Genomic DNA, 26,842 nt, shown 5'->3' on the forward strand with positions numbered 1-26,842 from the left:
ACTGGATGACCCCATTGCCCTATACAAACACAGTGTACAGTGTACCGATTTCTAAAAATTCTTATGTTTTACATTAAAGAAAGTGGAACATATGGAATATGGGGGTGACTAGCAGATGTTGTTAGAACATGATGAAACATACTGGCAGGTACACCTGAATACAAGTCTGGAACCTGGTATAAAATGAAACAACTTCTATTAATAGCTTACTGAAGTTAGTTTTACATTAATTTTACATTATTTTAAACTTGTTTATAGAATACATTTTATGTATTTGTGATATTTGATTAAGATTGGTAAATACTGATCATGTGACATCTTTAGGTATTTTATAAAAGGTGCATGCAAGTTGATGTACCTTAAAATTTTCTGAAAAAGTCTGAAGCAATAAACAGATGAAAGTGTTAAGTTTTGGTGAAAATTATTGTGTGCAGGAACCCTAGTTGATGATCTGTATTTATTGGTTGCAATTACATACACCCACTGGTTGGAGGTGACAGTATTCTTGTGCATACAAGAAGATTGGTACCTATGAATCAATGAATCTACACTTAACACAACTTCATTTGCTACAATCCTCCAACCCCATCAAGCAATTCAGAAAGTAGAGCAAGAAATGCCAGTGCTATCTAAGACACAAACATCTTGAATCAAGTGACATACACTCAAACCCTGACCTACTTTTTCTAGCAAATCCACACAATGCAGACTGCAACTTTTCCACAACCACAGCAACTTGCAGTTATATTACAACTACTACTGCAACCACTACATCAAATTCCTAACAATCCCAGCATTACAAACAAAAAAAGAATTGCATGCATTAACACCAGCAGTATTAAAAATAAATGAGCCATGCTGGAAGTCTGAATTTCCACTGAAAACTGTCTTAAAGAATATAATGCCCTGCCCCTTGATGCAATCTAACTATAACATCCTCTATCATAATAGACCTGGTACAAGATCAGGAGGGGGCATCATGCTTCTTACCAAAAACTCTTTACTAGACATTTTTAATTTATCCAATTCTCAAAATAGTAACAACAGAGTCCTAACTGTATAACAGCTAACCTCACTATAAGAAACCATACACACCTGTTTCTATAATATATATTCATTCACCCTCCTCTGTAAAAATAAATGATGCAGTGTCTTCCCAAAGGGCTTCCCTAACAATATTACTATATTAGGAAACTTAAATGTAAATTCAAGAGGTGCAAAATCTATCCAGCTCAAAAATTCCTATCACTAAATAACCTTGAACAACTAGTAAACAATCCTCTCAGACCAAACCAGCTGTAAGGAAACCACACTACTCTAGTTCTCATTATTACAAATATCGGATACCACTGCTCCAGCATCTCTATTCTTCCTAACTGTCTAAGCGATCAGCTGCCTTGTTCTCTCTGACTGGTCTTTTAAAAAGACAAAAATCCTCCCCGAAATTATAATACATTGATCATTCCCAAACAACATGCTTCCTGTTTTAGACCATGTTTTGCAAAGCAATGATTGCCCCCCCTCCCCATTTACATCTCAAACAACCCAACAAATGCACATGCACTGGCTTACTTTACCAACACTCTTACCGCCATACAAGGCACACTCTTCCCCCTGTTCATGCAGGAAACAGAGGGGTCAAAAATGCCATTAGTCATGTTAAAGCCCTCATGAAACAGTAGGATGCGGCATGGTTGGCCTGGAAACACAATGGAAAATAATCTAAAATTCTTAAGAAATACTAAGAAAACAAACCAGATTAGCAACTAATTTGGCCAAATCCATACATTTAAGAAACATTGATGCTATCAGTAATCCAAAATTAGAAGTTATGTACCTACCATAACGTTCCATGTTAGTTGTCTTCTCTCGCCTTCTTTCTTGCTGGATGGGTTCGGAGCCGATCCTCGGCTCCGACTCGGCACTTGCTTTGGCTCGAGAACTCCTTTTACCAGCTCGAGGCAACCCTATATCCCATGATGCAAGGCGGAACTACCTCAGATCTCGTTTGGCAGCTAACTGACCCTGCTAAAGACTATCCTAATATAATTAGGAACCATGGTTCCTAAAAGAAGTCCTCATAATAATGCTCCAGAGGAAGCAATCTAATAGGAACTCTCCAAGATCTGTCCAGGCCAGGGGGAAGGAGGGAGGGGCGCAAGAAAGAAGGCGAGAGAAGACAACTAACATGGAACGTTATGGTAGGTACATAACTTCTAAATGTTAAGTTGTCAATCTCGCCTTCATTCTTGCTGGATGGGACCGCGTCCTAGCACCTGTATCCCGGGTGGCTCAATGGAACAGACTCTTGAGAACTGTGGAACCAAAACTGGCCCTATCTCTGGAGGCCAAATCCAACTTGTAATGAGACACAAAGGTATGAGGCGTGGCCCAAGTAGCTGCTGCACAAATAGTGTCAATGGGAAGTCTATCCTGAAAGGCTACGAAGTGGATAGACTCCTGGTCGAATGTGCTTTTGGCTTAGAAGATAGTTGTTTGCCCCTTAGAGAGTACACATAGGAAATGGTGGAAGTCAACCATCCAGATAAGGTCACTTTAGAAACTGGAAGACCTAACCTGTTTTCTGCATAGGAGACAAACAATTGGTCTGATTTTCTAATTTGTTTAGTCCTATGCAAGTAGTACCTGAGCTGACGATGAACATCCAAAAAAATGCAGCTTCTGTTCAGCTCTGTCAGAATAGTTAGGAAAGAAAACTGGTAGATCAATAGATTGGTTAATATTGGTTTGAGATACAACCTTGGGAAGAAAGGAAGGGTTAGTTCTAAGCGAAACCCTATCCTTATGAAAAACCAGATAAGGAGAACGAATACAGAGGGCCTGAATCTCAGAAACTCTTCTTGCAGAAGTAACAGCCAGCAAAAATATAGTTTTCCACGTCAATAACTTTAAAGAACACGTAGCAGGCGGTTCGAAGGAGGTAGAATTAGGGATGCCAACATTAAGTTTAGATCCCATTGCGGAGGAGGATGTTTCACAGGCGGTTTTAGGAGAAAAACTCCTCTTAAAAAGGCCTTGCATAACCTATGAGACATGATGTTATTGTCATGCAAGCCAACATGATACTTGGAAATTGCAGCCAGTTGAACTTTGACTGTAGATGACGAAGATCCTGAATGAAAAACCTCCGCCAGGAAATCCAAAACAGAATGTACAGGAGCGGTAAAAGGATCAATATTTCTGGCGTTTGCCCAAATCGAAAAACGTCGCCACTTGCTAGCATAAATAGTTCTAGTGGACGACTTTAAAGAAGACACTAAAATGTCTCTGACTGAGTCAGAAATCATTGGTAGCCTGGCTAGGGAAGGAAGTGGAGCAACCAAGCAGTGAGGTTGAGAGAATGAATGGCCCGGTGCTGCTGACCCGACTGGTGGATCAAAAGAACCGGAACTGGGTCCAGATGCCAGGGCTGCACCAGAAGATGATGATGTAGAGACGGAAACCAAATTTGTCGAGGCCAATATGGAGCAATGAGGATCAATTTGGCTCTCAAAGCGGTGGTATTCAGAATTACTTGTGGAATCAATGGAAAGGGAGGAAAAGCATAAAGAAGTTCCCGAGGCCAATCCTGGGTTAGAGAGTCTCGCAATGGTTGGCCTGGAAGGGAAAAAGTGTGAAGTAATCTGGGCACTTGCTGTTTTGAGGGGTAGCGAAAAGATCGCAACAAGGGTGCCCCACTTCAGAAAAATCTGATCCACTACAGATTGATTGAGAGACCACTCGTGAGGCATCAGAATAGATCTGCTTAGCCTGTCCGCCAATAGGTTGGACCTGCCGGGGATGTGCGTTGCTATCAGAAACCGTTGAGAAGAGATCGCCCATTGCCAAAGTCTGAGAGCTTCTCGACATAAGGGATAGGACCTGGTTCCGCCCTGTTTGTTGATGTACCAGACCACGGACATGTTGTCCGTCTGTACTGCAATAGTCGCCGTGGGAAGAAAGTCGTCGAGGGCTTGCAGCGTCAAAAGCAGTGCTCCCATCTCCAGGACATTTATGTGCAGGTGGTATTCTATGGGTTGCCACGTCCGTGGACCATCCTGCCCTGATAATGCCCCCCACCCGATCAGGGAGGCATCCGTGGTGACTGTGGCAACTGGAGGAGGGGGACAAAGGGTCGGCCCTGATGAAGAAGAGGGGAAGATATCCACCATCGTAGATGAGCCCTGCGACTGTGTTACCAAGATTTCGTGTCTCATGGGCAGATCGTGGTACGACCACTGCGTGAATAACATCCACTGCAGGAGACGCATGTGGAAGCGAGCCAGTGGAAGAAGAACAATGGCCGCAGCCATTAGGCCTAGAACTTTCAAGACCAACCTGGCTTTGATCTTGTTGCTTAGTAACAGAAGCTGAACAAATTTCTGGATGTCCAGAATCCTTTGATCTGTTAGCCTGGCTAACATTTTGTGATATTTAACTCTGCGCCTATAAAGGTGATAGATTGGCAAGGCAGCAGAGAGGATTTTTGAAATTTACGAAATTCCTAGTCTCTTGCAAAGCTGTAGGGTGTAGTCTCTGGACCGAAGAAGCTGATGCTCGGAGGTGGCGGAGAGGAGCCAGTCGTCCAAATAAGGAAACACCTGGAATCCTCGGCGTCTCAGGTGAGCTGTGACCACTGCCATGCATTTGGTGAACACTCTGGGGGCTGAAGTGAGGCCAAAGGGCAGTGCTCTGAATTGGTAATGACTGGCTCCCAGCCGAGCGGAGAAACCTTCTGGGCGTCTGTGAATCTTTATGTGATAGTACGCATCTTGAAGGTCTATAGAGCACATCCAGTTGTCCTTGCCCAGAAAGGGCAGAATGGATTGCAGCGTGACCATCCGGAATCTTGCCTTTTGACAGACTTGTTTAGTCTGCTTAGGTCTAGTATTGGTCTCCAATCTCCCGTCCTTTTGGGGACCAAAAGAATCTTGAGTAGAAGCGGATCCTACTTGGTCTGCCGGCACTGTCTGGATGGCTCTTTTTCCAGGAGTTTTGAAACTTCCTGTCTTGCCAAATCCCTTTGACCGGGTGAGATGTCTGGAAGGGATTGTAGAGTCGGAAACCTTCGAAGGGAATTTTGTAACCCTCGGATATGATCGACTGTACCCACTTCTCTTGGGATAGGGATTGCCAGGCTACTGGGTACAGCGAAATTCTTCCCCCGACTGCCTCCAAGGGTGGACAGTCGGGCAACACCTCAGGGATGCTGAAAGGGCTTCTCAGGAAGAGACTCCCTGTTGCCCTGGTTCTGAGGACCCCCCCTGCCTCTAGGGCGGCGTCTATTATTGTTACCCCCTCTGCCTCTGGGGGTAAACTGACCATGTGTGTCCGGTGTAGCTCCTTGGGCTTTACGGAACCACATCTTCCCCCCTTTCTGACCCTTGGGGTATGGTCTAGAAGGAGTGGAAAACTGGACTCCAACGGCAGAAAGAGTTTTACCGTCCTGCTCACATCTGGTCAAAGTATCCTTCACCTGAGGCCCGAACAAAGCCGAACCGTCAAAGAGGGTGTTGGTGAAGGACGCCTTAAAGGGGTCCGCAAAATTACACAGCCGCATCCAGGCTTGGCGTCTAAGAGCAACCCCTGTGCCTGCGGCCCTGCTCGCTCCATCGGCTGCATAAGATATGAGCCGCATAGAGGAGTTAGATATGGAATTCAGGATAGCAAGCTGTGAGGCAATCTTTTCCTGAGCCCCAGCAGCAGAAGGATCCTGGACAACTTCTCCCAGTTCCTTGAGAATATCTCGTTGAAGCCTGGTGAAGTGACAAAGGTAATTCAGCGAGCATAGCAAAGGTCGCTGAAGAAAACATCCGCTTTCCATACCTGTCCATGGTCCTAGAATCCTTATTAGGAGGATGGACAGGCACTGAAGGATCCGCCAGTTCCTTCTTAGTGGCCGCCACCACCATAGCATCCACAGAGACACCTTTGGACAAGAACTGTTTATCCGAAGGGGCCGTGATGAACTTGGATGGTCTCCTGGGGACAGGTTCCACAGAATCTGGAGCCGCCCACGCCTTCCGAGCCACTACCTGCATGAGTGGGTCGAAGGCGGAGACACCCAGGAGGTGGAGGTCGGGATCCAAAAGCCTCCAGGTATACCGACTCATCCTCGGAGGGGTCAATGGAGGCCAATTCCCCTCTGTTTGAGGAGCTCAAGGATGTCTGAAAAGGAGACATCCTCAGAGGGGACCGTGGGGAACCCTCCGACTCATCTAAGTCGGTATCAGATGTAGTAGACTCAGGGGAGTCTGTGTGTTTCCTCTTACCGTCCTCTTCCGAGGGGTTCCCCTGCAGGATCAGGAGAAACCTCGGAAGAGGAGGAAATTCCCAGTGGGGAAACCTGGGGCGATGGATCCCTGGGCCTGAGAGCAAGAGGCTGGCAAGAGGCATCTGCAGGCACTGATGAGGGAGGAGCTAGAGGGATAGACCGTTGACCAGGCTCAGAGGCCAGGACACTCCTCATCACCTCAAAGGCTCCTCTCCCCGGGAGACCGGAACACACCCGCTCGAAGAAACGGGAATGGTCGGCTCCAAGGAGAGAAGGCTCGAGGCGATGTCGGCGCCGAGCTTACCAAAGCGAAGCCCGAGAGGGAGAGCGGGTCGGACAAGGTCCGATGCCACTAGCCCCTCGGGCCGACAGTGGAAACCCGGCGACGGATCCCTCCAAGGAAGGTCTCAAGGAGGAGATCGGGCCGAAGGCAGCGGAGCCGAAGGATGTATCGGCTCCGGCATCGAAACAGTCGCTGTCCCAAGAAGCTCCGGCTCCGAACTCTGGTGTGGAGTCGGAGGAGGAATCTCAAGAATCGGGGCTATAGCGAAGTCTGTTGAGGCGGGCTATGGAGCATTTGGGCCAGTGCCTGAGACTTCAACAGTCTGCTTACCACCCTCTCCAAATCGTGGTCAGACAGCCTGGAAGATCTCGAAGATCGGCTCCGATGGCTCCGCTCCGACAAAGAGGAGACCCGGGCCGAGTGAATACTTAGTATAGAAGGGGACCGGGATCTCTTACGGGTCGAAGCCATCGGGCGAAGTCCCTTGAACCCCAGATGGAGCCGAGGATATCTCGGCTCCGATGCTGATAAAGTGTCGGCTCCAGCCGAGCCGACAAGGCCACAGTAGTCAGGGTATCGGGCGGTCGGCACTGAACCCACTACTCTAACAGAAGAAGTATCGACTCCAGCGGGCCGATATCGGCTCGATGGAGCGGAGCCACCGGAGGAGGCTTGGACACTGTAGCCTGAACCTTCGGTGGCTTAAGAGGTTTTCCTGCCCCTGACTTAGGAGGAGAACCTTCAGGTTTAAGTAAACCTCAGAGGATTAATTTGTTCCTCCTTTCCTGCAGGACTCTCTGGCTAAAAGCATGGCACAACGCACAGGAGTCCTGCAGGTGCAAAGGCCCCAGGCAATAAACACAAGAAGTGTGACCGTCTGTCAGAGACATTTTCTGACAGCACTGGTCACACTTCTTGAAGCCTGAGACCTTGCCTTCTTTTGACATCCTAGAAGGGAAACACAAACAGTCCCCACAAACACACCAATTAATTCCTTCACAGGCACACAGGAAGGGAATAACTTGGGGAACTAGGCCTGACTAAAACTTTAAACAGAAAACTATTTATAAAAGTTTAAAAGGAAGGGAATAGGGTGGGCTGTAACCAAGTACAGGCTAAACTAACACTAAGGGAAAAAATAAACCCCTAACTAAACTTTTTCTTCTTTTACAAGAAAAAACTTACCTCAGCTGGCAAAGGAGACCTCTTTCGCTAAGCGGCAAACGAGATCTGAGGTAGTTCCGCCTTGCATCATGGGATATAGGGTTGCCTCGAGCTGGTAAAAGGAGTTCTCGAGCTAAAGCAAGTGCCGAGTCGGAGCCGAGGATCGGCTCCGAACCCATCCAGCAAGAATGAAGGCGAGATTGACAACTTAACATCAATTTTTGAAAAAAATAAAGGAATTAGCAGGAGAACAAAATGTAAATGCCTCCTGTGACATCCCTGCGCTGGCCCAGTAATCAAGGCACCTCAATCCTCACCACTAGCACCAGTGAGGGATGAGCACATTGGGAGGATGACAAGTACGCACACAGTAAAGTACAATTTCCCTTAAGACCACACAGAGATCACAGTCAGTCTGGGGCTGGTTTCCCTCTCTTTATCCAGATCCCCAATAAGACTCCCCACTGGCACAGCTATAGGGTTAAGATCTCAGCCGAGTGGTCAAGCCAAAACCTCTAGCACCCTCTCTGTCCAACCAGTACTTTGTGTCCCTGCCCAAGTAATTGACACACACACACACACACACACGCACACTTTGAGACTTGATTTATATACAAACACATAGATACTCCTGGGGAAGGCTGGCACAGGTTCACTAGCTATGCCCTCTTCTGCCCAGACTATAAGGTAGTACCAGCTGCCACCAACCACTCTTATCAGCTACTATAAGGCCATTCCCAAAGGCTGACCAATTCTACTGTTTACTGTTACTATTATCCAAATGGTAAGTATGTCCAAGACTTTTAAGGCTATTTAAGAGTGGCCTATTCTGTGTCACCAAATGCGTATGCAAGCAATCTAAGAGCTTAAATATCTCTAAACAAACCAGCCACAATTAAAAAGTTTAAATATATTTAATAATAAAAGAACAAGACAATACTCAATACAGTGACAGCTGAGTTCAGAATCATAGGAAATATTTTAAAATATTGCAGGACAGTCTCATACAAGTACAGAAAACATCTAAACTAATCTTACTAAGTTCCTATCTATCTGTAAGAGAAATCACTGTAATCCAAGTCTTATTTAAAGAGCCATACAAGTGCTGATGAGAGGATGCTGTCAGATCCAAAGACAAATACAAAATGCAAAGACTCGCTCTCTGAGATATTTCTTAAATTATTATTAAACATTTCTGCTGGGTTATCTCAGATTACATCATCCTTTGATACTTCTGCCTTTAGTTTCTAGGCTAACAGAAACTTAAAATTTAGCACCTCTGTGTCAAAAATACTCACCTCTTAGAAGCTTTCCTGGAACTGGAAGTTGTAAAACAGTTACACACTTTTACCTTTGAAACCTGTAATTATTTCTGTTTCCAGACAACAGAAAGAATTTCTAGCAGCAGACATTGTCTCCTAGCTGAGATAAACACCATCGTAAACAATTCACTTATTTTCTTAAGAGTTTGCAAGTTAACTCTGTTCTTTTCCAGTACGGTTTAATATACACATAATATATAGTTTTCTTACATTTGTAAGACAAGCATACAAATCCTATTACTATTCCTAAGTGACATAGAATTATGTACAAAATTCTAGCAAGCTGGGCTAGCAGCCCTCACACCTCCTCACAATTTTAAAATATAACATTTCTCTCCTTCTAAAAGAGTACAAAAACATCACTGTATTTTCAACCCTCCAAACTTCTCTCAACCAACAATATACCCATGAGTTGAATTTGCAGCAATATTTAATTTTAGACACATCTCAGTAAAAGAAACCGCAACACTCCTGAAACATTCTCCTCCAAAGTCATACACTTACATCACACCTTCCTAAAAAGAGCTGCAGTTAAAATTGCCAAACCCTTAACCTGCATATATAATCTCTCCCTGCCAAAAGGAATAATACCTCCAGCTTTAAAACATCACAGCATAATTCCCCTGCTTAAATACCCTCTCCCAAAACTATCAAGAACTTTATACCTATCTCTGCTCTTTGCCCACTTGCAAAAACATTTTTAAAAATGTTGCACAAACAAGTAATGAAACATCAACAACTACGCCTTGACATCAGACGAACAACATGGTTTTAGAAATGCCTTCAGTACTACCCACTGCCTTATTTACTGGAACTGACTCCATTTTTTGTAACAATAATGATGGTCTGGTCACTACCAGGATATTTGTGGACATAAACAGGGCATTCAAATAGTTTAGTTAACCGCAATTTTCTTCTTATGGCACTGAACAGACTTAATTTTAGTCACAACACTATCGAGTAGTTCCAAGGTTACCTACAGAAATCCCTTACCATTCCTTGGCACAGTAAACACCAGAGTGCCATAAGGCTCAGTTCTGGGTCTCATTCTGTTTTCATTATTTACTAATAATCGTATAAATGCTCTCCCCATTCCTTATTGCCATACAGCTTGGAGGTGACATCCTTCTATCACAAACCAGCAAATGTCCCTCTGATCTCCAGAAAAAAATTACAATAGCCTTTCTCTAAGCTATGCAACTAGGGTGATTGTAATCACCCTCTAACTAACCAAAGAAAACCTAACACTATCCTATTTACAACCCCTCAAAAATCCCCTCCTCTAAGTCTCATAAACATAACATATAATAACCACAATGGCATCATTCCCTCATTTCTGAATACAAACACCTAGGATTTAACTTTAGTCCTTCTCTATCTTTTTCAAATCATACAGACAAAATAATGACCATAGTATTACCTCAAATTAACCTTTCATCCTGCTTTCTCTAGCCAAAAATGTTCCTCTACCTAAACTGGCATTTCAGTCCTCCTATGATTACTTTTTACTCAGCACAATATTCCCAAATAGTTCACATCATAAAAAATATATTTTTGAAGATATACCCTGCTTGCTAACATCAGATCTCAGCATTGTAACAACCTCCTACAATGTCTAAAATGTCTTCCAATCACTGAAAGGTCAACTTATCTCCTATGTATCCATTCACAAAACACTAAACAGTGGTTATTGCATACCTTTGAGAAAGAAACTGCCCACACAAAGTTTACTCGCAAGAAGTACTTAGGAGAAAGCTATCCCACATTAAGCAAGGCTCCATATAAAACAGCTACTGGATGACGTGTCTTCTCCCAACTATGCCCAGTAATATGTAGCAGACTCTCACCTGAACTAAGGAGCCTGGAATCGCTCACTGTGTTCAAAAAGGCCTTCTCTGAACACTTGCACAAAGAAACTGAGTGTAAATGCTTTAGGGACAATGATTAACCTCACCACTTCCTATCAAACAGCATACTACCACCCTGTGAAATCCTACATTCTAACAATACGCTACCTCTAGTATGATAGCTCTTCCCAGTTTGTTATCCTAAATGTTGTCTTGCTTCTTTACTGAATTTGTGAAATTCAAAACGGACTTTATGCATATACTGTAAATATTGTAAACCACTTTGTTTTATGTTAACTCTCTCTCTGCAGCATTTCTCTGTATGCAATACTCTTTAACAGGCATAAGGATCTGGAACAAGCATGTTTCTTCCAAGCCTCTTGAAAAAACATTTGGTTTTGCATTTATTTTGTACTTTGTATGTATGCATCTTGAATATTTATGCTGTTTGCTTTTGATTCTGTAATTTCAGGTTATTACTGAAAATGGTCTTCAGACCACCTATCTAATTCCCAAACAGTAAATAAATAAAACAAACTAACCCCAAATAAAAACAGAAGTAGCCAAATCAGAAAGGACATCAAATCCAAAATATTTCTTCTGAAAATCAAGAAAAAAATGAACCAGTATATGAAAATGCATTACTGAAGAAACAATAACAGGACAATTGCTTCTATCCAATTAAGTTTTTTGGAACTGGAGTAAAGTAATAACACTGCATACAACACTACTACAATAGTTACAAAAAACAAAACAAAGAGAAACAATCTCAACAGAACACCACCTACAACACTTGAGAACTTCAGAATAAAGGTGGAAAGAAACTAAGGTACAGTGTAACGTAGGATTCTTAACCATGATGTCACCCTAGTTCTTGTTCTGTGACTACTTTTTCACTGTTCAGTGTGTGCAATTATGCAAACATTACAATGCTGCAAAACAGAGCTCAGATATGCAGATTTTCTCAAAATATCATCTTTCCAGGGATGGTGCTGCAATCAAAATAAAGTCTTTTTGGGGCTATAATGCAATCATCTACTCCTACGCCCGCCCCCAGCAATAGTTCAACTTAATCCCATTCAACAGCTTAGTGCAATTCAGTACTATACTATACCTGCAAAACACCCTTTCCTTAACTAATATACAAACACCACCATTCAGATTCACAGCAACAGGCATTAGAGCAGAAACCACTCTGGTTTCCAGCCATGGTTTGTTTGTGTCTTTCGGCCTTTCCCGGTTAGGGGTCGCCACAGCGGAACTCTGGTCTGCTAATGATTGGCAGTTGATTTTTACGTACCGGCTTGCCAGGCCTGACGCACAACCTTCAACGAAGGTACGCCCATTCACGCATGTCTCCACGCAGAAGACGCTCTAGCTGAGAATCGAACCGGACAGCGTCTTACTGTGAGGCGACAATGCTACCGCAGCACCATGGTAGGCTAGAAAAATCAAGACAGGAATTGTCCAAGTAAATAAACAAGCAATGAGAGTTTGATCTTCCACTACCTACTGCCTGCAAGTCATCAAACCTCTGCACTTCTGCAAAAATACTTAAAAGGTCATGGAAATTATTCATTATGGTTCCAGAGCACACATGAACAGTTCTAAATTATGGTTGGACTAACAGTAATAAAATGCTTTTACATTGCTCCCACTCAAAATAATGTGACACACTGAAACTCGTTTCAAAGTCAAGGTTTAACATACCTAAATAAGAAACACCATACAACCAAAAAGTTTGTTTAAGAAAGCCAACAAATGCCAGTGGAGTACAGGCAGCAGCAGGAAAATTTTCTTACAAAGAAATGTGACCGTTACACTCCTCATTAGTTATAACACTATGGACAGCCAGCACAAGATCAAATCTTCTCAAAGGTTGAGCTGCAACAGGAGTGCATTTTCCCCTTGGTAAAGGCTGCTACCTCATCAATGCCCACACTTGCACTCAAAATAAACCAAAAAAGCTTCAAACATTTCAGTCCAGCACTGCAAGTCTTCAAAAGTGTTTATATGCTCCAACATGATGAATATCAATGCACCAAGAGAGGCATGCAATAAACTTAGCATAAAACAGTTTCATTTAAGGACCAATATTGCATAAATCAAACCATACAGGGAAAAGGGACTTCTGTTTTTGGTCAGTAGGCTTCATGATTATGATTGAATAGCACACTGGTGAATATAAAGGAGAGCCATCCAGTACACTAGCCACTTTTAATAAATTAAAAAAAAAAAAAGGAATTATGTCAAGCAAAGCAAGTAATAGCAAGAGAAAAATAGTCAAAACAGCTTTCCAGAAAAAAAGGAGCTGAAAATGTAAGAGATCCTCGGTATATTACTCTAAAGCCTTCAGATTTTGATTTTCTAAATTTAACAAGAGAGTATTAATGTCTGCGTCTTACAGTTTTAGGAGTTAAAGATTTACAAACTAGATAGGCCTGAATGTCATGTTCTTCCTCTAAGCAAAAAGGGCAAGATGGGCAGTAAACTTTGTAAGGAATCTGATGATCACATGAATACTTCCACTTTCTCTTATACGTAAATTCAGAGAAAAACAGAACACTTTTCTCACAAAAACTACAAAAAAGTCCCCAACAAGTTACTTAACTGCCCACCTGACAAGAAACTAGTCTACCACTAAATCTACTAAGTAGCAGCAGAAAACTGTTCCTTACCAGATTATCTAGTTTTCAGAAACTCAAAATTCATATGGTCGGAGCCATATAATTGAGTTTCTGAAAATTCTAACATTAAAAAAAAAAAAAAACTACCTTTTTTTTTTTTTACTTTTTGCAGGTCGGGGGGGGGGGCAAGCCCCCCTGCAAATGATATATATATATATATATCAATTCCATGATCACACTACAGTGAGGAACAGGGTAAATTTCCCAATCCGCACTGTATTGCGATCTCCATTCCAAATCTTCAGGTTTTCAAAAACTCAATCATGTAGTCCTGACCTTGTGAATTTCGAGTTTCTGAAAACTCGATCTTCTGATAGGGACCGATCTTCTGATAGGGATCTAAGAAAACAAGACTTGCTGGTTGCTTCAGTGGTAAGAAAGATCTGATACAGGCTCACCCTTAAGGTCCAACGGTCATATAGGTGCATGAAAAAGTGCTCTAAAGCTTTAGATGCTGCCCAGACATCCAATCCTTGACAGGATACATCCCATACAACTTAGGCTACTACAACCATGCTCTAATGGTGAACAACCCCCAATTCTATACCGAATGGAATGGATTATGTGAGTGAGATAACATACATGCCTTCATTCAGCTAGTACCACGCCTGTCTCATGAAAAAATGGAACAGCTGTAAAAAGGCCCACTTACACAACTTGATATTTATATCCTATTTGTACAACCACTGTACGAGTGCAAGGACAATTACCAGAGCAAAGTTGTGCCCTAACAAGTATTCCTGCAGATAAGTAACCAACCACCCAACAGTAAAACGATCTCAATTTATGACAGAGAATTTTATTTCAGCTTTACTTAACTTCCTACCTAGATAGCAGACTGGGTGCTTCTCACCATATACTTCCTGAAGGATCACAAATTCTAACCCAACAGGAAATGCACCACGGTAGAAAATGAAAAGTCTACTAAATTTATGACTGAACAAAACTGGCCTTGAACCCAAGATTTTTTCGAACGGTTAAAAGCCTAATCTGCAGTTACATTCCACCTTATCTGGACTGGTGCCTCACCTTTTGTAATAATGGTCAGGGTACAGGCTATGGAAGCAAGGTGAGCACAGATTTTCAACAGTAGTCTGTCAAGTCCTTCAATGGTCACTTAGTGCAGAGTACATGACAGTTTTGATTGCTTCTATTTTTGTCTGGGGTCTAATTTACCCTTTTCTAATTACATACCCTAAGTCTCTGGCACCTGTTATACAAAATTTACTTTTATGTCCTTCCTATCTTAAAGTATCCACTACAGCTTGCACTTTTGACAAATGTGACTCCCAGTCTTCTGAAAAAAATAATCAACAAAATGCACTGCTGATTACATGACATGAAGTTTTAGAAGTAGAGCCATGTGGTTCCAGAAAATCCAAAGAGTAAGACAATATAATATAAAAGACCTTCAGGGGAGGACAATGTTGTGTTCTCTTTGGCCTCAGGAAAAGAAGAGGCTCTGCAAGTACCTACTAGTTAAAGCTTTTGTGATCAAAAACCTCACTTCGGCTAGCCTGTCTGTGAATTCATCGACTTTTGGCACTGGATGTGCCAAACTTGGATATATCATTCAGCTTTTGGTATTCTGGGACTCCTCAATAACCCTTGCTTAAGCACTGTCTTCACTTCTTCACCTACGGCTTTTCTTTGAGCTCTTAGTGTCCTATATATTTTAAGGTTTACCTTTTCCAGGCACAATTTCATAATGATACTGTATTAAACATGTTTTTCAAGGTAGCTTAGAAGAAATACTCAGGAAAACCTTACTTCTTCTTCTAGGTCCGGACTTTAGACAATGTTTCCACTACTTGAACATGCTGAACAGAATTTCCTGGTAACATACTAGTGGCATCTTTCAGCTGGATACAGAAGCTTCCACTTCCCTCCATGGTTTTAATACATTTTCTTGACTTAAACCTGTTCTGGTTTACTCTTTCCAGAGAGTCTTGTTTTGCACTTCAGTTGGTTCACTTTCTCTACTACTTGAAAAAGAGTCCTTGCCATCTTGGTAGGAACTTATTTTACCAGTGGCAACTAATACCAACATTCTATTCTGTCCCTTCTTTTAAACTGCCCTCTGCATATGTCCTTAACTATTGGCATAATGTTTTAACCTATCATACAAATTTGAAAAGTGGGCTCTCACACTTTTAAGTGGGGATTTGTCCTCCTTCCAAGTCACCCTTGATTCTCTAGCAAGCCTCAGTGATGTCTCCCATACAGCAAATCAAATTCGGTAAATCCTGTTGAGGCCTGGGGCACTTCACTTACAGCCAAAAGGAGATAGGAAAGTATTTGGTAACAGCTCCCACCACTGTGTTCTATGGTCTTTAGCACAGACTCCAGAGTTTTACTAAAGCACTACACTAATCCATCACTCTAAGGGTGGTACAAGTTCTTAACTGTTGTACTTTGAAGCACTGCAAAGCTTGTGCATTACCTGAACATTAATGGGATTTCCTGGTCAATGTGTAGCATTAGTTCTGTAGTTAGTGACTTAGCAATGGGATTTCTACAGGGGTACTGCCTCAGGAAACCTGATAACATTATCAATAATTACTAAAATTTATTGGCAGACATTGCTAGACTTTGAATTTGGTAATGTTGCTACATAAATGGGACTTCAGCAAAAAGCATGGGTATCAGTGAACCTCTGGACAAGGATCTGGTGCCATCTTTTGACATTCTGAGCAAGTTACACTGAAGGGTTTAGCATAAGGGCAGTGTAAGGGACTGTGTTATTACCTGCTTTACTACCATAATTTATCAAAAAACATACACACACCCATTATTTTTCACTATAATGCAAGGTGTAAACACAGTACCATAGCACACCTCAAAACAGCAGTTCTAACGTCTCAGCTAGCCTAATCAGTATACCATGCACTGTGTGTGGGTATGTGTGTCTATATACACATATATCACACAGGCATTCACACATGAATATATGTGTGTGTGTATATAATATATATATATATATATATATATATATATATATATATATATATATATATATACGCACACACATACATACACATATACACACACATACATGTGGACACACATATACATATATCCACAAACACACACGGTTGATTCAGTAGATAAATACATGAACATAAAGATCACATGAATATGTACCTCATAAGGTATATACAGTTATGTAAAAAAAAAAAAAAAAAAAAAAAGATGAAATTGAGTGACAAAGCACAACAGAAAATAGAAGAAACACCTACAACATGACTGACTCTTGCCTGTGAATAAATTCAGCTGTGAGCCTGTTACAGCGAAAATAAGTTATTCTCTCCTTACCTGTGGCACACCACTTTTCTGTCTAACCACAAGAGGTCAGGAGAACTGAATAAATCACTGCCACCAAACCTTTTTTTTTTCCCTCAAAGCAAAACAAACATCAGTGCTGCCTTTAGCAGAAACTTCAAATGACAAAGTGCACAGACTGCCCCCCTTAGTTAACTTTTGGAAAAGTATAAACTGCTGCAGACAATCTTTATTACAGTTCTAAAAGCTTTGTGAAGTCTAGTCTTCAAATGTATTACCAAAGCAAAATCTGACAGACAAATAAGCTTCTCTTTAACAAATATAACAGCACAAAAACAAACCGTGAAGTAGAATCTGATAAAATTATGAAAATTATGTAAAAAAAAAAATGTACTCCTTGATGATGTGAAAATTCACACAGTGCAGCTCATATCAAACAACGAGCAAGTATATGTTGAAATCTATAGAACAATTCTTCCACCACTGATGGAAAAGGTCAGTGCAGATAAAATCCTACAAATACAAGACCCAACTGACACACAATAAAACAAGCCCAGATGACACACAGTAAAACAATCTAAACAAAAATGAGAAAAAAATGAACAAATAACTCCATTGAGAGATCTTTCTTGACAAATATTAGCTAACAAAATGCATCCCAATGAATGCTCAAAAATTAAAGTACTATTAGATCAGCTAACACTCTCAGACACAAATTTTATACACTCAAGTTATTTTCTGTAACTGACATGGTACAAAACAGAATGCATTTCTACTACCAGAAGCTCTACATATTCCATACATACATATATATCAGAATTGGAAACAAAAGTTGGACTACAGATCTGTTTGAGGCCTCAAGCTTTTTCTTTAACAAAAGAGAGGCATCTGAGTTTGCGGAGTCAGACTTCTTGGACTGGACAAGATGTTTAAGACACTGAGTCTCAAGTACGATGTTAAGATTAGACAGCCTAGACCGAAGGGCTTTTGGAATAAACGACTGACAGAGCAGGATTTGTGATCATGTTCTGGACCCATACAAAAGAGAAACTTGGTATGCAAGTCATTGTACAGAATCTGCCTACCGCACTTGCCCCTCCTAGCTAACATCTACAAATTTCAAACAATAAAAAGCATGGTAAAAAGGTAAGGTTCCCCAGTGCGGGCACTTATCTGGAAGAAACAAACAAAGCAAAAGTACCAACGATGAAACACCAAACAGTATGATGACTGCACACCCTGCGTTCAGGCTGGTGGTGACGCAGTCTGACTAGTCACACTCATACATTTGTCATTACACCCAAAAGTATATGAGCTGAGGTCATGCGTCGAACATATGACTAGGAAAAGTATAGCTTTGGTACCCCCGCCAAATGTCAGTGGTGATGACCCATTTGTCAGGAATGCTGCAACAGTGATTTCAGTCAGGGTATCATGTTGCAGTAATGAGTTGCTTGGTCCACAGCACAAGACACTACAGCTGTGTGCGTACATGAACCATAGCAGTAGATGTCCTAAAATGACCATTGTTGTGGCAGTGTTCATTACATGTGAGAATTAGTTGTCAAGTCAATGTCTGAATTTCCAGATTAATGGATGTCCCTAGAGTGGGTCCTCCTCCTCGTCAAAATGTCACTCCAGTCCAGTGTTTAGATAAAATGAAGAGCAACACACATCACTTTTAAGTTCCTTTTTGGTTTGTAAATCATCAATGCCATGCCTAGGAAGGGGTCAGAGATGGCCTTGTGGCCCTCAATCTAAAAAGCCCTGAAGATGCCTGAGTAATTCACTTCCTTGACTTTGGTTAAATAAAAGGTTAGAACCCTAAAGGCACCATCAGGACCCACAACTGTTAAAAGGCTAACTTATACTATGCAGTGAGACAGAGAAACAGGCTTAAGGTCACAAAAAGAGAAACCAGAAGACAAATTCAGGTCTCATTTTTTCATCCTCTTGAACCCTAGGCCAAAACAATGTTTCTGCTCCCTTGGAGAAGCAGGGAGTGAGCTTATTATGCAGCAGTGATACTTCTCTTTAAACATCTACTAATAATAATTAGTGTATTTGCACTACTGCACCATGTCTATGGTAACAACCCTTGCTGCAGTACTACTCATTATAAAAGGAAAGACAACTAAAAAAAAAGTTTGGTAAAAACCACAAAAAGGTGTGGGGTGATGGTGGTGATCAAAACATGCTCTGTAGTACAACAATGGCAAAGCCTGCCTTGCTCCTGCAGTGACTGACTGGCTGATAATGTCTGCAAGATGTGGAGATAGTGGTCGCAATGTCTACCTCACTGGCAATTTGAGAGATAACATTCTTATAGAAGGCAATGGAAATAGCTGCTGAATTGAGTAGACAGCTCTTTCTCACTCCTCCAGATTCTTCCCACGATTCCCAAAACAAAGAGCAACATGAAATGACTTATGTTACTAATCAAGCAGGACACAGGGAACCTCCAAACAGCAGACCTGTCTCAGTTTGGATTTGTCAAGGACAGGTCATGTTTACCAACCAAAGCAATGGATGAAGGCAAAACAGTACACACCACATACCTCAATCTGGCCAAAGCTTTAGACACAATTCCCACTCAGGCAAAGTAGAAAAGCTAAATAAAATGGGAATAAACTCCAATGTCACCTGCTGGAATACCAACTGGCTCACAGAAGGACACAGGAAATCAAAATATGGAAGTTACCTCCATAAAAAGACCAGTCACCAGTAGAGTCCCATGGGTTCTGTGCTGGGACCTCTCCCTTTTGGCATCTACTTTTCTGAAGTGAAAGCCAATACAAAAAGGCTCTGGCTGACTTAAGTTTGCAGGTGACAGCAAGCCAGGATCAGTTACTGAATCACCAATAACTTAACTATCCTGTAGGAAGGTTTCTCTCAGATAAATAAATGGTGCTAAAATCATGCACTGAAACTAAATGACAAAAAATTAATTACTGTATCCTTTGGGAAGTCATCTACCCAGGGAGCTGCCACCCTGAAAATATGCCCTAAGAGTTGACCAAGTTGTCGGGATTTGGGAACTTATGTGGTCAATGACCTAACTTTTGACCAACATGTGTCCACTGTTGTAATAAAGTCCTTCTACAGCTTATAAACAAAGGGACTGTGTCTAGATCTAGGGATGACACTGCCCCCTTTACTCAACCCTAATTAGGCCAATCATTATAATACCCCCTTTGGCAAGCATCTGTCCAGAAACATGCAACAACTGGAATGTCTATAGAGATACCTTACTAAAAGAATACAAGACCTAAACAACATGTCCTACATGAACCAACTTAAAGTGCTGTTACTACACTCTGTATTCCTACAAATTGCTAAGAGGTGACCTGTGTCTAACATACAAGGCATCCCCCAACCCAGTACTAATGGATACACTGCACATCGGTAAGTCAAATGGCATCAGAAATACTCTGTCTAGGGACCTAAACCTCTTCTACAATATTAACAAAATGGTTTGGACAGACAGGTATATCTCGCAGAGGATACCACTGCTCTGGAAGAGACTCCTAATCCACATACAATAAAGTTCATCCCTATCCACATTGAAGTGCAACCTGGACCTCTGGATGGCAAACAGAAAATTTACCCCACGACTGCCATCCTATACTACTAATGGACAGAGACAGCTTCTAAATTTATTTATTTTTTATTTATTTTTATTTTATTGTACATTTGTTTACAGGGAAAGTCCAACTGGAACAAGGTCCATTTACAGTGGAGGCCCAGGGAGAAAAGCTCCATAAAGTACAGTTGTATACACTTATAATAAATGTAGATGTTCGAGTGTATTCCCTGTTGCAGTCATTACATTTGGGAAATTTGCTGGCAGGTTGCCCTCAGTCGTCCTGAATTCCAAAGTCTTAGGTCCTGCGTCGGTTGCTGTCTTCTCTTCCATGACATCAGGTCATCAGGGGTATAGTGCCCCCAAAAAGGTAGCAGAAATATATATGGATATATATACATGCATCAATATAAACTTTACCTTCATCTACAAGCAAATACACCACATAGGTTGTAGAAGATAGAGAAGGAAAGATAGACTCCAGAATGACAGGGGGATGGCGGGAGGGTAACCTGGACTGCAACAGTGAATACACTCGAACATCTACATTTATGGTAAGTGTACACAACTGTACTATGTTCTTCGTGTTTCACTGTTACAGTCATTACATTTGGGTAGAATCCCAAAGCTATGGTTGGGAGGCTGGAGCTAAACAGCATTAGGTGCGGCTATAAGGCCCTGCAGCACTGCAGTGGCAAAGTCTGCCCTGGACTTAGAGTAGAGAGGCAAATGATAATGCTTTTTAAAGATGTGAACAGAACTCCAAGTAGCAGCCTTTAGAATGTCTTTGCTTGGTACAACCCTGAGAAAGGCTGTTGAAGTAGCTGCAGCTCTGGTGGAATGAGACCTAATGCCCTTAGGCACAGGTTTACCATGGTGTAAGTAGCAGAAATGGATGCAGTGGCTTATTCACTTTGAAACTGTCTGCTTCGTAATAGCCTTTCCTTCTGATCCTGCAGCATATGACACTAGTAATTGCTCAGTTTTTCTTAGAGCTTTAGTCCTGCTCAAGTAGAATCTTAGCTGCCTGTGTACGTCCAAGGAATGCAGAATTCTCTCCCCCTTTTCTGCGGATTTGGATAAAAGGTTCCCAGATGAATCGTTTTGTTAAGATCCACACTGGAAACCACCTTAGGCATAAAAGTAGGATTTGTACTCAGAGACACCCTGTCTGGGTAAAATATGATAAAAGGCTCTACAACCACGAGGGCTCTGTAGCTCTAATACTCTTCTTGCTGAAATAATTGCTAGTAGCAGAGCTGTTTTACATGATAAGAACTTTATATCAGCGGTAGCAGCTGGTTCAAATGGATGCAGGGTGAGCTTTTCCAAGACACAATTGAGGTCCCCATGCAGGTAATGCTGATCTCCTAGGTGGCCTTAAATTTTTGGCTCTTCTAAGATACTGCTTTAGTAAAGGATGAGAAAAAATTGGTGGCTCTGTATTGTAATGAGCCGAAATGGCAGAGGCATGGATTTTAATTGATGAGAAAGATAGGCCTTTGGTCAAGCATCTTAGTTAAGTATTGTAATATCTGAGGAATATTTGGTTCTGCTGTATCAGTTCCTTGTGCTTGATTCCAAGCACAGAATCTCTTCCATTTGTCAGCATAAGATTTTCTAGTACTAGGCCTTCTGGCTTCCAAAATGACATCCATCACAGCTTTACTGAGAGGTGTTGTTTGTATAACTACATGATCAGCCATGCTGCCAGGTTCAGTGTCTGCAATTGATTGTGCAGGATGATTGTTTTTCTGGGACAGTAGTTGAGGTCTTTGAGGTAAGGACCAAGCTGGGTATTGAGACAAGTTCCTTAGGATTGGGTACCACTACTGGTGGGGCCAGTCCGGGGCAATTAGTATCATCTTTGGTTTCTCTTGTCTGACTTTTAGGAGGACCTTGGGGAGAAGAGGCAGAAGAGGAAAGGCGTAAACTGAAGTATAGGGCGTCCACTTTCCATGTTTGTCTGTGATAAGTCCTTGTGCAAAATCTTTTCAACTGATAATTTTGAGGAGAGGCAAATAGATCTATGTCTGGGATCCCCCATTTCTCTGTTATCATGCTGAAGACTTGTGGATTTAGTTTCCACTCGTGATGATCCATAAGGTTTCTGCTTAAATCGTCTGCCAGTGTATTTTGTTTTCCTGGCAGGAATTGAGCTTGAATATGTATTTGGTAGGTCAAAGCTGTGTCCCACAGTGCCATGGCTAATCTGCAAAGGGGGTACGTGTGTGTGCCCCCTTGCTTGTTTATATACCACATGACTGTGGTGTTGTCCGTCTTTATCAGTAGTTGTCCTGGATGAAGTAAGTCCTTGAAGGCTGTTGGGGCATTTTGAACAGCTAGCATCTCTTTCTGGTTGATATGTAGATGCATTTGTTTTGGGGTCCATATGCCCTGAATGCATCTTCCTGCCCCGCAGGCATAATCCGATGTGTCTGTTGTTAAGGTTTGGCTGGCGGGGGGGAGGGTGAAAGCCCATCCATTGTTTTGGTGACATGCCTTTGCCCACCATAGAAATTCCTGTTGTAGGCAGGGAATGAGAGGAATCATTGCTTCCAGACTGTGAGAATGTTGACTCCATAAACATTTTAGGCACCATTGAAATTTCCTCATATGCAGTCTTGCATATGGAATCAGTAAGATGCAGGATGCCATGAAGCCCAGAGCCTGCAGAATTTGTCTTGAAGATAACTGGGTTTTGGCTGCCATCAGTTTGAAGTAAGTAGTCAGTTGCCTTTGTTTGTCTGGCGTGAGGTAAGCCATCTGGGCAGTTATATTCAAGCTTGCACCCAGGAATGTTATCTTTTGAGAGGGTACCAGTTGTGATTTCTTTTCGTTTATTGTGTAACCTAGGCATGTCAGAAGCCTTTTCACAAATGCCAAGTGTCGAATAAGAGTGTCCTTGTTCTCTGCCTGAATGAGACAGTCACCTAAGTAAGGATATATTTGTATAATTTTTTGTCTGCAAAATGCAATTACTGGTGCCAGGCACTTTGTAAAGACCCTGGGTGCAGTAGATAAGCCAAAGGGCAATGCAGAAAACTAGTAATGCATTAAGCCAGCCTTGAATCTGAGGTATCTTCTGCACGATTGTCTTATTGGGACAGGCAGGTATGCCTCTTTTAGGTCTAAAGTCACCAGCCAAGCATTCTTGCCTAGCATGGGCAGAAGCTGCTGTAAAGTCAGCATTTTGAATTTTGGAATGTCCAGGTATGTGTTCAAAATCGATAAATCCAGTATTGGCCGCCAGGCCTTGTCCTTTCTGGGTACCAAGAACAGTCTTGAGTAAAAACCTTGTCCTTTTTCCTGTTCTGGTACTGTCTGAATGGCCCCCATATCCATGAGGGACGTAACCTGTTTCTGTGCCTCTGCCCATTGATTTTTTGGCAGATCTGGCCAACCATTTGCCATTGGCAGAGTGTGGAAATGAAATCTGTATCCCTGTGATACGATGTTTAGTACCCACTAAGCATTGCTTACTGTACTTATTTCCTTGTTTCACTTGAAAGAAAGTTACTGTTTGTCATTTGTGCATTTAAGTTGCCTGTAACACATTGCATTTAAGTTACCTGGCACTTGCTCACTAAAGCAATTATATAAGTCAGCACTAAAAATTAAAAGCACTACACCCTCACTCCCCACTGGCCCTTGTTTTCAATTATTAAGGAATTCCCAATATTATTCTAGCATGTCCAAAGGTCAGTTATCAATCTCCTCTCCGGTCCAGCTGGTGAATCTGGGAATCTTGAGGCAATGTTACAACTGCCTCATGTACACAGACAACCCTCTCCTCCTCCCAACAAATTCCAACACATGGGAGAGATGCAACCATATAGCCAAAGTGGAGGCTAAGCTCTCTCAACTCAGTACTGGCATAACTAGTCAGGAGGAGAAGGAAACCACACTCACTACAATTCCAGTCTCACATAGACCTACCACGACAGCAAACCAAACACATAATCACACAAAAACATAGTCAGAGGCTCTAAATAAAGATCTGCCTAAGCAGCAGAGACCTCCAAAGCAAACACCCAAGCAACCGCTACCCCAAAACAAAACACGTGCAACACATCTCTCACAAAGCCAGTGTGCCGAACAGTCACAGCCTTTAAGACTAAACAACACACCTGATACACTTGTAATAGGTGACTATCATCAGGCACACTGACGTCCCGCTCACCAGACTGAACAAGGAGAGGGTCACGGTGAGCAGCCTGTCGGGCGCTAGGATCCGCCACATAACACAAGCACTCAGGTCACTCCAAGGCAAGTACAAATATGACTCAGTCATTGTCCATGCTGGTGTGAATGACCTGAGACGTACCTCCCTGGACTACATGAAAAGAGACATAAAGGAACTCTCTGAGCATGTAGCCCAGGCCGGTATGACCCTGACCTTGAGTAGCATCTTACCCTCACCAAGAATGATGCCACAATATGAAGACAAGATGATCAATTTCAACAACTGGCATAAGTACTGGTGTCATTCAAAGGGGATCCAATGCCTGTCAGCTTGGGATGATATGTTCGACAAGCCACGATGCTTCGTTAGGGACGGCTTGCATCTGCCACCCCTGGGCTTTCGGATATTGGCAAAGGCTCTTGCTACCCCCATAGTGCCTTTTTTAGGCAAGGCTCAAAAGACAAACCCACCTCCACAGGTATCACAAGGGATAAGAAACTAAAAGTAATGCTACTCAATTGCCAGAAGTCTAAACCTCAAGATGCACGCACTCGAAACTCTCCTTAGCATGGAGAACATCGATATCTGTGCAGTAACAGAAACCTGGTTCAGGGCTCCCGAGAGCACCCCAGCACTACCAGGTTATACCTCATACCATGCTTTTCGGCCCCAAAACTTGGACCGAACCACAAAAGGAGGGGGAGTATCGATATTCATCAAAGATACCCACACCTCCAGGTTGGTGGCAAAGCACGAAGCATCAGAGACTATCCATGTAAAACTAACAGTGGGTAAAACTGCCTTCCAGTTTATAGCCTGCTACAGACCACCCTTCCAAACCCAGGAACCCCACTCGGCCTTCCTGAGAATACTGGAAAATATGAAGGTCTCTCCAAACACCATTATATTGGGCGACTTCAACTACCCAAACTTAGACTGGGAGCATTACTCTAGCTCCAACACCCTAGCCCAAAGGTTCCTAGAATTTATACACTCCAATGCTATGGAACAACTTGGTACCACTCCCACAAGAGGGGAAAACATACTTGACCTGATCATCACCAACATGGGGACTCTATGCTCCAGACCAGAAGTGTATCCCTCACTGGTAAGATCAGACCATAAACTAATCTCACTGGATATTCACATCCCGACCCCACCCCCTGCCCAGAAAACCACAGTGAAAAACTTCTCTAAAGCAAATTTCACACTCCTCAAAACTGAGGTGGAATCCTTCAAAGCCCCCGGGCCTGTGGAAAATACGGCCCAGACTGCAGAATCCTTTATAAACGCATTCTACGAACACCTTCAGGAATGCATGGATCATGCGATCCCAAATAAAACCAAGACCCAATCCTCCAAAGGCAGACGTCCTGTCTGGTGGACCCCGCCATAAACAAACTATACAATAGAAGGAGGAAGCTACTAAATGATAGAGCAAAATCCCAAAAAGGGAAGGCATCACTGATCAGTATTAGCAAAAAACTACGGGCACTCATAAAATTGTCTAAGGCCAGCTTCGAGAGAAAAATTGCACATGACACTAAGGATAATCACAAGGCTTTCTTTAGTTATGTTAGGAACCTGGGTGGTAATTCCCAGATATGCTCAGAATTAGTCCAAAATGACAAAAAATACAGTGAACCCACAGACATTGCCAACATCCTAGCTGACAGGTTCAGCGCAAACTTCTGCCACCAAAAGGGCAAATATCTATCCCAGCAGAGTGCTGCCCCCTGACATCTCAGATGCTCAGGTAAGAGCCGACCTCTCCAAAGCAAAAAACACAGCATCAATGGGACCAGACGGTATCCTGGGCTGCATCCTACATGAACTCCAAGAAGAGCTAAACCCAAAAATAAAGCTACTGTTCAATCTCAGCCTTACTACAGGATATGTGCCCAAAGAGTGGCGAACAGCAACAGTGGTCCCTCTCCATAAAGGTGGTGCCTCAACGGATCCTGGAAACTATCGCCCCATAAGCCTGACTAGCTTGGTCTGCAAAGCTATGGAAAGGATCATCATGGACTTCATAAATAAAGATATTGGGGACCTACAGACACTGGATCCTACCCAGTTCGGCTTTGTTAAGGGCAGATCCTGCCTCTTAAACCTGGTTGATTTCTTTGAAACAGTCACCAAGGCCATTGACGAGGGGAAGGTGGTCCACACAGCCTACCTGGACCTCGCAAAAGCCTTTGATACAATACCCCA

The 26,842-nt window shown here is 42.4% G+C and overlaps 1 protein-coding gene across 1 annotated transcript in view; it reads right to left on the reverse strand.

The window, feature by feature from the left end:
* The window catches only part of DGKD (diacylglycerol kinase delta), a 1,200,459-nt gene that overhangs the window by 788,147 nt on the left and 385,470 nt on the right, over positions 1 to 26,842 (reverse strand). The gene's annotated exons all lie outside the window — the stretch shown is intronic.

Source organism: Protopterus annectens, chromosome 4.part1, assembly GCF_019279795.1.
Source record: "Protopterus annectens isolate FY-2018-M chromosome 4.part1, PAN1.0, whole genome shotgun sequence".
NCBI classification, from domain to species: domain Eukaryota; kingdom Metazoa; phylum Chordata; order Ceratodontiformes; family Protopteridae; genus Protopterus; species Protopterus annectens.